Here is a 17186-nt window from a genome sequence, read left to right as displayed (position 1 = left end):
TTAATGTTTCCCAGGTCAGTTGATGGGGAATGTATCCCAGCGTAGAATTTTGTCTACATTCTAGTTTTGTCGTATATTCCTGTTAATTTTGTTTTTTAGAATTAAGAATATTAGATTTGACCTAATCGGTGCTACTTTTCAATTTCGTATGTTGGCAGCGGCGAGGAAAATGTTGTTTTTGTTTGTCAGGCGTTCGTTTATAAACAGAGCGATGACCTCTTTCCCCGGAGATTTTCTGAGGATGGAATTTAAAAGTATCATATCTCGTTTTTTTTGTGTCTGGCAGAATGGGCTCATTGTTCTCCCCTTCTAGCTGCTACTAACCATATCAAACTTCATCTTCCACAAGCCACGCTGTGTAAAAACAGGATCCGTACTGGAGGTTCTGCTCAGTTATGTAAAGGATTCTCTCGTGTGTTGACATAAGGACAGGAACTGGGATAGAGTGCGACGTTGTGAGCGCTCAGACCTCCGGCGCTCTGCATCGCGGCTTTCTCTATTGTAACGCTCTACATTATTAACAGGCTGGATCGGCTTACAAAAGTCAGGTATAGGTTTCATGAGGAGCACATCAGCTATGCAGGTGCTTTATATCTTACCCCATGAGCAAATGTTTCTGTTATCGTTTAATATTTCCTTATGACTATGGGAAAAAAATGGACTCTGATCTGTCAGACCTGTTTAAGGCTAGGTTCACACCTATGCAGTTTGCATTTGCTCTGTTTCTGTAGTGCGTCTTGCGTTTTTTTTTTTTTAACTTGTTGCTGGGCAGATCAAACGCATCAAAAATGCGTTACGTGCTTTTCTGCAGCATCTCCATTGAAATCTATTGAAGCAAAAATGCAACATTTTGCATTTAAAAGTCCCTTACTCTTTCCAAAAAATGCACGGGTTGAAAGCGTGGAGTTGTGAACCTGTCCTATAGGAAATCATGTTCAATGGACTGCTGTGCGTTTCCACAAACCTCAGCGGAAAACGCAGGTGTGAACCTAGACTAAAGTGGACCTTTTGGCCAGACATACCTGCACAGTGAACCTCCCCTTCTTCCCCCTTTTTTTTTTTTTTTTTTTTTTTTTTTTTTTTTTTTTTTTTTTTAGCAACGTAGTATATAATGCAATGTGTTTTTTTTTTTTTTTTTTTTTTTTTTTTTTTTTTCTGTGTGTTGAGGCTCTGTTCGCACTACTGCACTGCAATTTTGCCACAATTTTCAGTGCAATCATGTAGTGCATCTTTGATGCGACTTAGCTGCATTTTGGCATAATCTATGGGACAAAGTTGCACTGTAAATTGCACCAAAGTAGCACAGGAACATTTTCCAAAATCGCACAATGCTGATTTGCATTGATGAGCATGGGCACCATTGAATATAATTTGTGATTTGCCATGTCATGCGATTCTGTGCAACTCAAGTCGCATCAGAAATCACACTAGTGTGAACCAGCAGTTACAACTGTATAGAATGGATGTGTGTGCAAAGAAACAAACAGAGGGCACACAGGCCTAGTGCATTACCTTATAAAAATTTGATTTATTGAATAAAAAGTAGTATACTCACAAAAGAATAAAATCAAAGGCACAGCCCTCGGGGCCCTGAGGAAGAGGTTCTGCCGCAAAACGCGTCAGCCATTTGCAGGCCTACAGTCCCCAAACAGCCACCTTCTAGGGGGATTGGACCATGCTGTCTTTTTTTTTTTTTTGTGATGTGCCTTTGATTTTATTCTTTTGTGAATATACTACTTTTTATTAAATAAATCTCATTTTTAGAAGGTAATACACTAGGCCTGTGCGCCCTCTGTTTGTTTCTTTGCACACAGCTTCTTTGGATTTCCCTGGTCCGTTGAGGGCAGCAAGGCTTGCATTCCCAAAAAGTACTCCATGTGGGGTTAAACGTATGGCCTGCGAAGGAGCGTGCATGCCAAGAACACGTGCCGCACTCAGTCTTCCGGTTCCAGGTGACATCGTCAGCTGCAAGCCTCCCCATGCCTCTCTGCTATTCCTGGAGCCCTGGACACCACCAGAGCGGCTGGGATGATGAGGACCGCACAGGATCTAGCCACAGCACCGTCGGGACACTCTGCATTATGACATGCCATTTTTTTATCCTACACTTGTGAGTTTTTTAACGTATTAAATTGCTTGATTTTATTCAACATCTACACTTAGAGTGGCACCACTGTGTTTTTTCCTCTCTCTTACACCTGTATAGGACTTTCTGTACATTCTGAACTTTTTTCTTTGCTGGCATATGTAACCATTCATCACATAGCCGCCTAATGGCACAGAGCTCATCATCCACTGCCTGGAAGAATTCTGGTTTCTTGACAGATGGAAGTCTCTTCATTCGGCCACTCTGATGTTTGCTGATGAGAGCTCCTTTTGTCTTTAAAGGGTTGCTTGGAAGTATTGGATTTCACCAACAATTGGTTCAGCCAGATGAAATGCAGAAGCACGGCTGCTGATTGTGGTAAGGGGAACCTTACTACATAGACCCGATAAAGGCAGAGGAGCAGGCTCCAGATCAACTGGAACATCGCTTTTATCGTTCCCTAAATAGAAACCTGAGAGAATATGTATTTGTAAAAGCCAGGGTCACCTTTTCCAGAAAATAGCCTATGCGTTCAAGGGGCTTCAGTAGATCTTAAACTGTGCAGCTTTGTGAAATGTTCATTAGTTTTAGGCTACTAGAAGACTGATCAAAAAAACTTAATGGATTCCCCCATCCACACAAGCGCAGTGGATGGAGGAATCCTCCCCATTGTGTTATTATATGCTGACAGTGGAGGACTCCACTGTCAGAATACACTGATCAGTGCTACAGCCATTTGGCTGCAGTGGTGATCAAAGGAAATATTTCCAACAAGGTGGTTTGAAAGAGGTTGATCAGTAGATCAACTCGAATGGGAACAGCAATAGATGGATAAAAATTTGGCCAATCCCTGCAGAACTGGATGAATTTCAGTCCATCTATGGCCAATTTTATTGTCACAACTGTAGGCCATTTGGGCCCCCCTGAAGGCCTGGCTGAAAAACTCCCTGTTGACAATCCCCATGCCCTACCCTGTTAAGATGCGAAAACCATTGTACACTGACTGCCAGGATTACAGGAGTGAAAATCAATGCTCTACTAGCGACAAGGCAAGACATAGGGATTGCTAACTGGGACTTTTTCAGCCAGGCTTTCAGGAGGCTTAAAAGCATGCCAGTTTTTAATACCTACCAGGTCCTATGACTTCATTGGCTATTTCTGGTAAAGGTGAATATAGCCTTTAAAAGATAAGTTCACCTTTAGGAACATGTTACATTTTCCACCCGTTTTTAGGGTGGAAAATTTAACATGTTCCCATAGCCGCAGCCCCCCCCCCCCCCTCCCTCTGACAGTACGGTGATAGTTGCAGGTAAAAAAAAATGTGCATTTATTATTTTTGTCTATAGGAGCCTAGAAAGCATTGCACCAATGATCAGTAGATCGCTGATGCCATGCATGTCTCCTGCAGACCTGTCAGAATATCTGTTTGCCGTACAGGATGTACAAGCAAGCAGACCTACTGACAAGAAGCTTCAGTGAACTATCACAATTTTCTTTGAAAACTACAAGCCCTCAGCTGCTAAGGCTGTCAGGACTTACAGTTCTTTTGTTCACGGAAGTCCATAAATGAATGATGTTGGTGTGTGGGCGGAGCCCAGCACAGCCGTGCTGTTTTTAAATTTGACACTACGGGGAGACTTCTCCCCGTACTTTCTGTGAGTGGGAGGGGGGCAGCGGCTGCGGCTATGGGAACATGTTACATGTTCCACCCTAAAAACGGGTGGAACATGTAACATGTTCCCAAAGGTGAACTTATCCTTTAAATGTAAGCCTGTGGTTTGCCAATGGAGGACAGATCAACAGGTTCTCTATATCGTCCTGTCTGCAGCAGAGCATATCTTTCCTTCATGCTTCTGCTGCTCTATTCAGCTGCCATAAGTGAAACAATTCCCCGGATCTGTATTATAAAGCATGTGACCCGCTTCCCTTCTTCCCATGTGACTGTACTTGTACCTGGCTCAGTGTCACATGAAGAGCAGAGATGCAGTCCTAAGCTTTGTGTAAGCTCTGTTGGCTACGTGGAACTCTAAGGCTTGAGTCGCAGAAGTGCATTTGTATCAGACGCAGGATTGCTCTCTCTGAGTTTTTTGTTGCTAGTAAAGAATGGATTGTAGCCAATGTAAGGTGTCTCACATTGTGATTCCAATGATTTATAGTCAGCATTTGGAGCAAGTGACAGAATCGCCAGCTTCAGTAGCTAATCATATCCAGTGCAGCTGCTGGTGAGTATTACACAGTAGCGATTTATAGCTGCTTGTATCTATCTAACCAGAATTCCATGGAAGCCTAGGGTTCCATCAGAGGTTGCTAGGGGTTCCTTGAGCATGAGAAATTCTGCCTCTCAGATAAGTTCCCACTGACACCAATGATCTTTTTAGGTATCTGTAGGGGGGTAATTATTTCCAATGTTTACAATTGTAAGTGAACAAGCACACTGAATGCAAAATCAACTGCCCTGGATGCCTTCCTCCTGGCAGCAAAAAAAACGCATTTACCCATGTCAAGCACTTGGGTGTTTATTCATTTCATTACAGAATAGATTGTTTTCTGGCCATTGACATGAAAAAATGCCCAAGCACTAAACACGTCTAATATTAACATGTATTTAGCTGAAGTTGGCGTTTTATTGCCAAAGCACTCCTCTCCCGAATGTGATTCTTCTGTGTTCAAGAGAGGAACGTTTTGCTGCCTCTAAACTCTGCTGCCCCTAAACATCTTAAAAGCCTATGGGAGAGATTTACTAAAACTGGTGCACTCAGAATCTGGTGCAGCTGTGCATGGTAGCCAATCCGCTTTTAACTTCAGCTTGTTCAATCAAGCTTTGACAATAAAACCTGGAACCTGATTGGTTTCTATGCGGAGCTGCACCAGATTTTACACCATGCAGTTTTAGTTCTTAGCCAACACTCAGTGGTTGCCTTTATTGATTGGAATCCTTACAGCCTGAGCGGCATCTACAATTTCAGTTTGCAGTCACATTTAGTAAATAACCCCCTATGTGTGTATGGACAGATAGGCTTTTATTGAGTTGAGTTCAGGGGCTTTGGCAGAAAACTCCAAAAGTGTGAATTTAGGAGCAGCAATATGCATGAGGCCCTCTTCCGGAGGAGCGTTTGCCGACTACCCATCGCAGTAATGTATCTTGAGTTGTAGATACAGTAGTTCTTAGCAGGGGTTCCCTCAAAACAGAAGGCCATTTCAAGTGTTCCCCTGTGTTGAAAAGGTTGAGTAAGGCCCCTTTTACACAGGCAGACTTTGCCAAGTGGATCTGCCTGCTTAGTGGGGGATCTGTCCACTGATCCTCGCTGAAAGGGCGTATGACAGGTCCATGTCCGCTCTCCATAAGCACAGTCCACTTTCCTCTATGGGCAGTTGGATGTAAACATACCACATGCCCGTTTACATCCTACTGTCATCCGATCTGCTAGATGGGTGGGGAACGGATTCCACATCATTCTGTTTTTAGTAGATTGGATCAGATTCAGGCGAGTGTAAGTGGACACATGTTCATTTACATCTGCCTCCCCATAGAGAAAATTGGAATGGTCCAATCAAGTGTGCCTGAAAAATGCATAGGCGTACCCGATTGGTCCATCTGTGTCAAAGGGGCCAAAGGCTGATCTAACTATAAATTTCCATAAAATAATAAGCAGAAAGATTGGTAGTTGCTACATACGTGTATTGTAAAGTTGCAAGTGCATGCAGCTGGGAGTCTGAACAAGATAAGTGTGAAGTATGTGTAACCAACTAAACAATGCCTACAGATAAAAGTTATATACTTGGAATAAAGGCAAAAGGAACATTCTGTCTTTTTCAATAATTTATTCAACAAAAATATCAATAGATCAAATGATGTACTGTGGGGAAAAAAGTGCACTCTTGGCATCCAAATTTTGTGTTGCCCTTTTAGCAAAAAAGACTTCTTGAAGGCATTCTGTTTAACTGCCCACTGGTCACTGGCATCATAACATTTTTGACCGCCATGCTGATCCCTTCGGGTGCCAGATGTTTGTTGGTTTCCTTGCATTTACTGCTTGTCCCAAAATCTCACTGCAAAATTTGAATGGGAAAAAGTTCATGACTTTGACTAGGTCAGTCTATGACCCTCTGTTCTTTTTGTGCCATTATTTGGTGGATATGCAAATGAACTTTGTACCATTATTGTGTATAAACATTCTCCTCTAGTTCAACTTTTGAACAGATGACCTTATGTTCTCATCAAGCAAACTTTTATATGATGCAGAATGTATATTGTTGATGATTGTGAACTGACCAGGCCCTGAAGCAGCAAAACAACCCCAAATCATAACATGTCCACCACCATGCTTCACAATTGTTATGAGGCCCTTCAGAAATTCTTGGCTTAGTTTGCAGCAAATATGTCTACTATTATTGTGACCAAGCAACTCCATCTTTGATTGATCAGTCTTCAGGACAGTGTTTCCAGAAGGCCTGGTCTTTGCTTAAATGTCCAATGGCAAACTGTAATCTTGCTATAATGTTCTTTCTTGACTGCAAAAGCTTCCTCTGAACGCATCTCTCATGCAGGTTGAATTGGTGTAATTTTTTTCTCATTATAGATACGTGCACTTTGATGCTACCTGCAAATCCTGCAATTAAAGCGATACTAAAGTTTCGCTTTTTTTTTTTTTTGGAACATAACAAACATGTTATACTTACCTACTCCATGCAGTGGTTTAGCATGGAGCAGCCTGGATCCTCTTCTTCTTGGGTCCCCTGCTGGGGCTCCTGGCTCTTCCTTTCTGTCGAGTGCCCCCATAGGAAGCAGCTTGCTATGGAGCTTCCTAAACAGGCGTGTGCCCAAGTCGCTGCTCTGTGTGTCCATTCTGTGATTGACAGCTGCCAATGACTCCCGCTTGCTGTCTCAGCCAATGAGGAGGTAGAGACCTGGCACAGCCAAGGCTGTTGGGCACATCGATGGATCGCCATGGAGCTCAGGTAAGTATTGAGGGGGCTGGAGGCACTGCTGTACAGTGAAGGTTTTTTTTACCTTCATGAATACAATGCATGAAGGTAAAAAACCTTGAGCCTTTACAACCACTTTAAATTTTAGGTTTTGGAGACTTATTTTAGCATTGGACGGTCAGATCTTAGGTTGTATTTGCTGGGCCAGCCAGCAAAATTGTACAAATTAGCAGTTATTTGAAATCTATACCTCTTTGTTTGCTTATAGTGGAATAATTGACCCGTAAATCATGTTGCAATCCTTTTAAATCGCCTGCCAGACTCTTAGGCCTCCACAACTTTCTTTTTAAAGGCCTTATGGAGATCTTTTGATCTTGACATGGTGACACCACACATACCACACATGTTAGTAGCAAAGAGAATACCAGACCCTAGATGTTTGAGGTCTAAAGACATGTTCCACCTGCTTACTCCCTAAGGAGATTCCAAATAATGGCATTTGATCTGGAACACTGGATTCTAATTTAATGGATTTTAATTGGTGATTACTGGTGGGGTGTACTTACTTTTTATGACAAATCAGCATTTTGTTAATTTAGCTTCAGAAATTGAATACATCATGTTTAACTTTAAGCCTAGGTTCGCACTGGATACGACTTTGATATTGCACGACTTCAAGTGAAATCACACAATTTTAAAGTTGGATGTCAGTGTGACATGTAAGACATCTGTGTGACTCCATGCACTGATGGCCATGCAAGTTGCACCAGAAATTGGCAAAAGTAGCGCAGGAACCACTTTTCAAATCAGGGAAACTCTGACTTTGATTGTTGGGTGCGACTTGCAATGCAATTTGAACTGTCAAATCTCATGACAAGTTGCAGTGTTGTGAACGGGAACTTAGTGTCATTTGTTCAAGAATATCACCTGTAGCTGTAGGCATAATTTGAATCATGAAATGAATGCCTCTTTAAGGCAGCCTAAAGATTATGAAATTTTTTTTTTTCTTTTGTTCAAGCAGCAGGTTGAATGCAAAAAAAATCCGATATTATTTCCCCCATCCACACACAGTGTTGATAGGGGAATCCCTCCCACGGAGCCTTTGTATTCTGACAATGGGGAGACTTCCCCACCATCAGAATACAGCGATCAGTGTTGCCAGCTGTAGTTGAAGGCACTGATCAAGTGGGAAAAATCCAACAGGCTGGCTGTACATAAGTCAATCAAGATATTGACTTCTGTACAACCAGTTTTCCCATAGGGGAATCAAAATTGGGCTGGTCACTGCTGAACCTGCTGAATTTCATTCCATCTATGGCCGGCTCTAATATGCTATATTTATGTTTTATGTGATCTAGGTCCCTGTCGATTACTGGTCTCATTTCCTGCGAGCTTCTGCCATTGGTCATTACATAATGGAAGCCCAGGGTAAACAAACATAGGTTACAACCCTCCATGGACATAGGGATCTTACAAATCTCACATTGTCTGTCCTGGGCCCAATCCAGCATCACATGTATGATGTCATCAGAATTTGCATACATGTAAACCTTAGTCCTCCCACTGTGATTGCTTTGTTGTCAAAGTGGAGAGCAAGTTATATACACTATATTGCCAAAAGTATTGGGATGCCTGCCTTTACATGCGCATGAACTTTAGTGGCATCCCAGTCTTAGTACCCTTTGCAGCTCTGAGAGCTTCAACTGTTCTGGGAAGGCTGTCCACAAGGTTTCAAAGTGTGTCTATGGGAATGTTTGACCATTCTTCCAGAAGCGCATTTGTTAGGTCAGGCACTGATGTCAGATGAGAAGGCCTGGCTCGCAGTCTCTGCTCTAATTCATCCCAAAGGTGTTCTATTGGGTTGAGGTCAGGACTTAGTGGAGGCCATTCAAGTTCTTCCATCCCAAACTCGCTCATCCATGTCTTTATGGACCTAGCTGTGTGCACTGGTGCTCAGTCATGCTGGAACAGGAAGGGGCCATCCCAAACTCTTCCCACAAAGTTGGGAGCATGAAATTGTCCAAAATGTCTTGGTTTGATGCTTAAGAGTTCCCTTCACTGGAACTAAGGGGCCAAGCCCAACCCTTGAAAAACAACCTCACACCATGTTCCCCCCCTCCACTAAACTTTACACTTGGCACAATGCAGTCAGGCAAGTACTGTTCTCCTGGCAGCCGCCAAACCCAGACACGTCCATCAGATTGCCAAAGAAACGTTGTTAGTCACTCCAGAGAACAATTTTCCACTGCTCGAGTCCAGTGGCGGCGTGCTTTACACCACTGAATCAGATTATTTGCATTGTACTTGGTGATGTAAGGCTTGGATGCAGCTGCTTGGCCGTGGAAACCCATTCCATGAAGCTCTCTACACAGTGTGGTTGTGCTAATCTGAAGGCCACATACCGTTTGGAGGTCTTTAGCTGTTGACTTTGCAGACAGTTGGCGATTTTCTCATTTTACGTGGCCTACCATTTGGGGGCTGAGATGTTCCCAGTTGCTTCCACTTTGTTATAATGCCACTAACAGTTGATTGTGGAATATTTAGTAACAAGAAAATGTCATGGATGGACTTATTGCACAGGTGGCAACTTATCACGGTACCACACTTGAATTCACTGAGCTCCTGAGAGCGACCCATTCTTTCACAAATGTTTGTAGAAGCAGTCTGCATGCCTAGGTGCTTGATTTTATACACCTGTGGCCATGGAGGTGATTGGAACACCTGAATCCAGTGATTTGGAGAGGAGTCCTAATACTTTTGGCATTATAGTGTATGATTGCTGTCAGCCCATAATATGAATCCTTGCGTTGTTATTTAGGTTGCTAGTGCAAAACTCTGCACCTCCACACTTTACATAGGTGTCAATAGTAAGAACTGTCTTTACACACACCTTATCAGAGGGTACAATGCAGTGTATATTTTATGTATAGACAAGTAAAAAATAAAACTTCTATCCCTGCTATGAATCATTTTACATTAAAATTAATGTGCATTTGAATGAGAAAATGGCAAAATTAAAATGGAATATAAAAATGATGTATACCCTAAGATATCTGTGAGTGCAGCTGTTGTTTTTACAGCCGCCTCAGTGTAAAGTTATTATAGGAATTCAGGAATACCAGCTATGATGTGAAGTCTGATAACTTACAGCTGAAGTTAAATTAGAAAAAAAAAATCTCTACAACTTTAGTGATATTACTCACCTGTAATAAAAATTTGTCCTACATCATACAGACTTCTGGATCCCTTTAGAAATCTACACAAGGTGCCTGGTCCTCTTCCTGGCGCTGTGTCCTACTCCCCCCTTCTTCTTTTTTTTTTTTTTTTTTCCTTTCGGTGCACGCCACTGCAGTAAAGGGTTGTGGAGATCTAAAGGGAAATTGCTTTGGGACTGAATTGGGCAAGGCTGCTCAGTGCAGACCAACACCGATGATGTGAACGGACCCAGAGTGGGGTACTGAGGCAGAGTGCTGTTTTGTGAAAGCTTGTGTACAGTGTCCTGTTGGCCCTCTCACAAGACATGATCTTCCTGCATTGCATGAGAAGCACAGAGACCCAGTGGGTGACCTCACTGGGTTTTAAATGGGGGATGTAATGAAAACATGTTTTATTTAAACATTCCATTAGGATGTTAATGAGGAGGGAAACAAGGAACAAAGACATGCAAAATATAAACAGAATAAACATCTTTAAAGTATCTCTGCTATGAGGCAAAACAGCTGTGTGATTAGGTTTGGATGGAAGCAGGAGTCCAGGAATGGACTTTGGTGTGTGAAAAATGTCTGATGCATGCCACTATGCTCTATAGATCCACCTGCCAGCTCCTATATCACTACTGTGTCCTTTAGTTCCATATGGGCCAGCAGATATAACAGCAGTACGCAGTACGAATATATAAAAACACTTGCACATTATACTAAACTTTACTAAAACTGAATCAGAATTTGGTGCAGCTGTGCATGGTAGCCAATCGGCTTCTAACGTCAGCTTTTTCAATTAAGCGTTGTTAATAAAACCTGGAAGCTGATTGGTTTTTATGCAGAGCTGCAACAGATTTTACACTCTCCAGTTTTAGTTATTCTGCCCCTGTGTGTCAACTGCTTGCACTGCACTCTTTTCAATTTGGCATCATTTCCATTTTTCTCTCTGACCTGCAGACCACCTCCCCCTGAGTTATGGAGAAGAGGTAAGGGGAAGGTGTTCTGTAGTGCTAAAACACTTCCTGTCTTAGGGTGACCACTCTCTTTATCCATAAATACAGTACGGTGATTAGGAAAGGAAGTTTGTTACTGGCAGGATCACCAGGTAGAAAATAAAATGAATGCAGCCACTACATCTAGGGACTGGTAAGCTGCGGTATACAGTTTCAGTCTAGATATATTTAAGTACAGTGGATATTGAACCTATACTTCCTCATTGGTCAGCACAGGGTTGTCTGTTTTGAGGAAGGTCTCATTAATGGCAGTTTGTATTGCCAGAATTCTTCCAGAGATCATTACTAAATTATATTTAAAGTGAAATTTCACCAAAAGTCTCCTGTCAGGGTTTTTGCTCTGTCTGTCATGTTGGAAAGGTTTCCGTTTGCTTCCTGTTCTAGAGACACAACTAGAAATGAGAAGGAAATTTTGTCAAAGTGTGGCGGATGCCTCCTATCTGTCACTAGATTTTGTGTTCCATCAGAAGATTGCCCCTGGCCTCCTTGCCTGGGGAGAACCAAAATTAGAGATTTTTACTTTCTGTGCAGACGTTAGCGGTCACCTTGACTAATACAGCGGGTGAATCTCCCCAGCAGGGGCATGCAGGACAACACCTGACAAAGGCTCCAACCCTTCCACATTGTATCCAAATCTGCAGAACCTATTTTAAATGTATTTTCTGGATTTCCATCTCAAACAGTAAAGTGGATGTACTCCATTTAAAGCCCCACTCCAGGCAGGAGAAATTGCCCTTGCAGCGTGATAACCCCCTTACACTGCAAGGGCTAAATGCTTATCAAATCTAGGGGTAGAGGAATAGGGTCCTCACTCTCACTTCAGCAGACTACCTCCATCTATGCAACTGGACCCCCAAAATCTTTTTTCTCTTTGGTGCTCTTGTTGGCAGTTGTATTAATCAAAGTTCAGGACCAATAGTCCTGCACTGTATGAGGATACTGAGAGCTTGCCCATAACTCGGAATGTTGGAGAGAAGACCAGCAGCAGCTAGGGCAGTGAGGAATAAGGCGAGTATGATGCTTTTTCCTCTTCTCCCCCCAGACTATTCTTAACCAGAGTTCCCCCAGAGGTGTCCAGGGGTTCTATAACCACTTGCCAACCACATAACTTACATATATGGCGGCAGAGTGGCTCTTGTGCACTGGATCATGTACCTAGTACATGATCACTGCTTCCAGGTAGGGCGTGAACACCCCACCAACCTGGCTGTGCTGTGATTTTGTTACATCAAAGAGCATGTATAGTGACAGGCGATCTTGTGTTTTTTTTTTTTTTAATTCCCTGCTAAACAGGTAAAAACACCCAACAAGATCCCTTAGTAAAATTAGCACACAGTACACCCAGATGTCAACCTCTTCCTACCCAGTGCCATTAGTACAGTGTCCATGCATATTAGCACTGATCACTGTATTAGTGTCACCGGTGAGGGCCTTGTCAGTTAGCCAGTCTCCACTCAGTGTCAGATTGCCCTCCGCACTATCACAGTCCTGCTATAAGTTGCTGATCGCTGCCTTTACTAGTATCTAAATAAAAAAACAAAACCATATATATATATATATATATATATATATATATATATATATATATATAATATACGTTCATGCAAACAATATACACTTGTTGGATTTTTGTTTTTTTTTAAAAGACGCAGCAGAATATATTTTTTTTGATTGGATATTAATATCCAATGGATTTTTTTTATAGCAAAAAGTAAAATATTGTTTTTGTTTGTTTTATATAATAAAAAATAGAAAAAAATACGATGGTGATCAAATACCACCAAAAGAAAGCTCTATTTGTGTGAAAAAAAATTCTATAAATTTCATTTGGTTGCAATGTTGCATGACTGTGCAATTGTCAAAGTAGTACAGTGCCGCATAGCAACAAATGGCCTGATCATGAAGGGGGGTAAATCTTCCAAAGGGCAAGTGGTTAAGCTGTGGCTTACTGACTTCTTATTTGATGGTACCTTCATAGTTTGGGGTCAACGCCACCTGGCGAAGCTGGCTGCATGAACCCAATGATCTTTTTTAGCTGACTGTAAGGGTGTTATTCTAACCACTACAGTAAGGGGGGAATTCTTCCCACTGGCCTCCAATGCAAAGGGCATTTGTCCCATTGACTACCAAAAAATGGTTTTAGCAAGGGTTCCTAGACATTAAAATTAATTCAAGGGTTCCTCTGGGGTAAAAAAGTTTAGAATGGCTGCCCTAGATTTAACAAGCATCTGACCCTTCCAATGTGCTGGGATGCCACTGCAAGGTTTTTTTTTTTTTTTTCCTATCTTGGAGTTCAGCGTTAATAGCTACAATGATCCAGAGAAGCCCTTGCTATTTGTTAGTGTCCTATGATCTAGGAATCTCATCGTTCGAGTCTTATAGCCCAGGACTGTCATTATATGAATAAATATGAATAATAATGAATATTCTATGGAAGCCTTTGTTCATGTTGCCCTTCACACTGATATTTCCTTTCACTGACAGTGGAAGAAGTTAAGCCTTGCAATAATGTTATTTAATGGAAAACGAATATTTTTCATGACCTCACTTCTCTGGGTGCGTCTGGGAATGTTAGCGGTGGGCTTTCACAATCTAATTTTAGAGCCACCTTTTACTCTGTGCAGTTCCTGTGAATGGAAGTGAGACAATGGCTGGCCTGGTCCCCGGGGAGGTGGTGTTGTGGTGCCGGCCGGCATACCCACCAGACAGGATGAACGGCTGCAATTGCATCATGTATCCTTCCAGCTGTGAACAAGGCTGGAGAGAAAAGTGGCAGTTGTGGAGTTTTTGAAGTTTTTCTCATGTTCTGCTTGTGGTTGTAATCAAAGATGTTTAATAAACACGCTTCAATGTATAGTCTGTACTTGAGACGTGATGAAGTATCTCTTCTCCGTGTTGATATTATACGGAAGCATGTTTCCACTAAATACTTGCCTTGTTCTTCTGGTAACTGCAATGTATTTATGGTCGTGTTCACCTGAAGCACTACGATGTAACTCCTGCTTGGCTCCCCAGTTGGTTGTTGAAGAAGGCGGTATCGGGGTTTCTCCAGTATGTTATACTGGTAATGGTGCTCAGATATGAGCTGACTGGGCTTTTCACACAGATGATCACCCCTGGACACAAACTATCTGCATCCAGGGGTGATCATCTGTTGCTAACCACATTGGCGCAATGTCTGATTACATGTGGATAGGTGCATTTGCTATCAGCCTGTCATTCATTTGTACAGGCTGAATGGCTGTAGCTGTTCCTACAACTGTGGTTCCAGCCACTGGAATCCACTGTCAGGCCCTAATCATACTTGTGAATGTGTCCTAAGGGCTCCTTCACACCAGGGGGTGGCAAAACAGGTGGTTGAGCTTTGGTTTTACTGCACACCGCTCTGCAGAGCATTTAGCCGCTCAGGACACATACAGAAATGAAATGTTTTGTTGCATTTGCCAGGCAGTACTGCTGCGGAAAGTAAACCATTAAAGTTAATGGGGTGATTTTTAGCTCTCTATTACAATATTCTTGCACCAGAGAAGACCGTGAGCAGGCAGGTAGGGGCATTTTATTGCAGAAGAGACACTGAATGTCTTCTGCAATAAAATCTTGTCTGCTCGCTGTTTCTTACAACAGAACTTGTGTTGCACTTGAGTCGGACTGTATTTGCATGCAGACTGCCTTAAGTAAAACCTACAGGTGATGTTGAGTCTCCAGGGGCAGTCAGGCTGGGGAGACTTTCCTCCCAGAAGACACTGGACACCCTCCAGTCAGGAAATGAGATGGGCTGTGTCTGACTTGCTGCAGCTTCTAATGCACACTGTGAGAGCTCAGTGTGTAGAGAAATCAGAGGAAGTCATTTCAGTACAGCAGAGGGGCCTGTACAACTGTGCCAGACTGAAGGGAAGGCTGGAGGTCAGCTTTCAAGGATAAGTTCACCTTTTTTATTATTACTATTATACAGGATTTGTATAGCGGCAACAGTTTGCGCAGTGCTTTACAATATAACGGGAGCCAATACAGCAACAATACATTTCAATACAGAAGGAATAGGAGGGCCCTGCTCATGGAGCTTACAATCTGAAGGGAGGGGGAGGTGGTACAAAAGGTGATAGCTGCAGGGGATGATCTGATGGAGGTAACTCAAGTACAGTTCTTAGGTGGAGTAGGTTTCTCTGAATAAGTGCGTTTTTTAAAGATCGCCTAAAGGCTGACAGGGTGGGGGCTGACTGGACATACTGGGGTAGGGAGTTCCAGAGGATGGGAGAGGCTCAGGAAAAGTCCTGGAGGTAAGCATGGGAGGAAGTGATTAGGGAGCTAGAGAACAAGATGTCTTGGGAGGAGCGGAGTGGGCGATTTGGTTGAAATCTGCAGATGATGTTGGTGATGTAGCTAGGGGCAGTGTTGTGGATGGCTTTGTATGTTGTTAGTATTTTGAATTTTTTTATGTTGTGTTAGTGGAAACCAGTGAATGGATTGGTAGAGAGGGGCAGCCGTCGCTTAAGAACATGTTACATGTTATGGCTGTATTTAGGGTGTATGATGTAACCTGTTCCTAAGCATCCACTTGGGAACACTAAGCATCCACCTTTTCCTTGATACTGAGAGGACTCCACCTCATCCCATCAAATAGGAAATGTCTACATCAGGCTGGCACCAACGTAGACAGCTATTTTAGGACCCAGGACCCAGTCTGGCAACTGTGGTGTGTCCCAGAAGGTTGCGGGCCGGAGGAGAACTTCTTCTGGTAGATCACATCGGCCATCTGACCAGAAGTGGGAGCAGGTACCTGTCAAGACCAGGTACCTGCCCCCCCCCCAAAAAAAAGTGCCACAAACAGAAGATTAGGGAGGAGGAGGGCATAAATGTGAAGATCGACAAACGTGTCAAAGTAGGTCCCCTTCCTCTTCTTCCGCATCCACACCAAAATATTGTAGGACCCCTTTTTTTTTCCGCACCAGAATCGGACCACATGGATGTTCACGCCCATGCTATCCAATTCTGCACATCACACTGCATTTTGTGAACTGATTTTGGAGGTCTTAAATTAAAATACACACCCGCAGTGGTTCACATGCACAGGGTGTGATTATGATGTGGTGCGGAAATCGCACAGAAACAGGTGTGAATTCCGCAATGCGTCAGTGTGAACCAGGGAACAAAGTGAATCGAACTATAGGGTTGCACCGAGTCCTGTTTTTTTAAGAGCGAGTACTGAAACTTGTGCTCAAGTACTCGCTGATACCAATAAATGATGCCATACAGTGCAGTGCAATTTGAGCCCACACAAAATTCATGGATTCAAATTGCACTGCAAAAAATTGCATGTGAGTTGAACAGGAATGCAGTGCGATTCATTTCCAAATCACATGCGGTTTCCCGCACCCCTCCTGTGTGAACTCAGGCTGAAGTGACTGTGACAAGCCTGGGTTCACACAGGAGTGGTGCAGGAAACCACATGTGATTTGGAAAGGAATCGCACTGCATTCCTGTTTAAATCGCATGCAGTTCTTTGCAGTGCAATTTGAGTCCATTCATTTTGTATGGGCTGAAACTGCACTGCAAAGTTATTGGTTTTAGGTATACCGGTATCGGTGCAACCCTTCCAAACTTCATTCAGGTTCTTGTAAACAAAAACTATGGGTTAAGAATTTTATGAAAATATTTTTTTTTTTTATGCTTGGATTGTGCTTTTTTTAAAAAACAAATCTAGTTAATATTATATTAATGGGCATAGTGTGTTTGTTTTCTTGTGCAGACTAAAACCATTTCAGCCCTGCACATGAATGTCACCTCTGTTTGTTAGGTCGTGATAAGTCAGTTTTGCCGTTATTTGTGTTTCTTTGTCTGGTTGGCTTTTAGCATGCAGACATTGTTTAGCGTTTTATGTCTTTGTTCAAATAAAGATACGGGTGAGATGACGCGTGTGGAAGCCACAAGTGGCCCAGATGTTGTAGACTCCGGTTGAGATAA

The 17186-nt window shown here is 42.7% G+C and overlaps 1 protein-coding gene across 7 annotated transcripts in view; it reads left to right on the top strand.

Moving 5' to 3' along the window:
- LIMCH1 (LIM and calponin homology domains 1) overlaps positions 1–17186 on the top strand; it is a 370228-nt gene that overhangs the window by 10769 nt on the left and 342273 nt on the right. The window lies entirely within an intron of this gene.

Source organism: Staurois parvus, unplaced genomic scaffold (genome assembly GCF_062004578.1).
Source record: "Staurois parvus isolate SC_StPar_1 unplaced genomic scaffold, SC_StPar_1.0 ptg000734l, whole genome shotgun sequence".
Taxonomy (NCBI): domain Eukaryota; kingdom Metazoa; phylum Chordata; class Amphibia; order Anura; family Ranidae; genus Staurois; species Staurois parvus.
The sequence above is the reverse complement of the archived record's forward strand: the minus strand, read 5'-3'. Positions and strand labels throughout refer to the sequence as shown.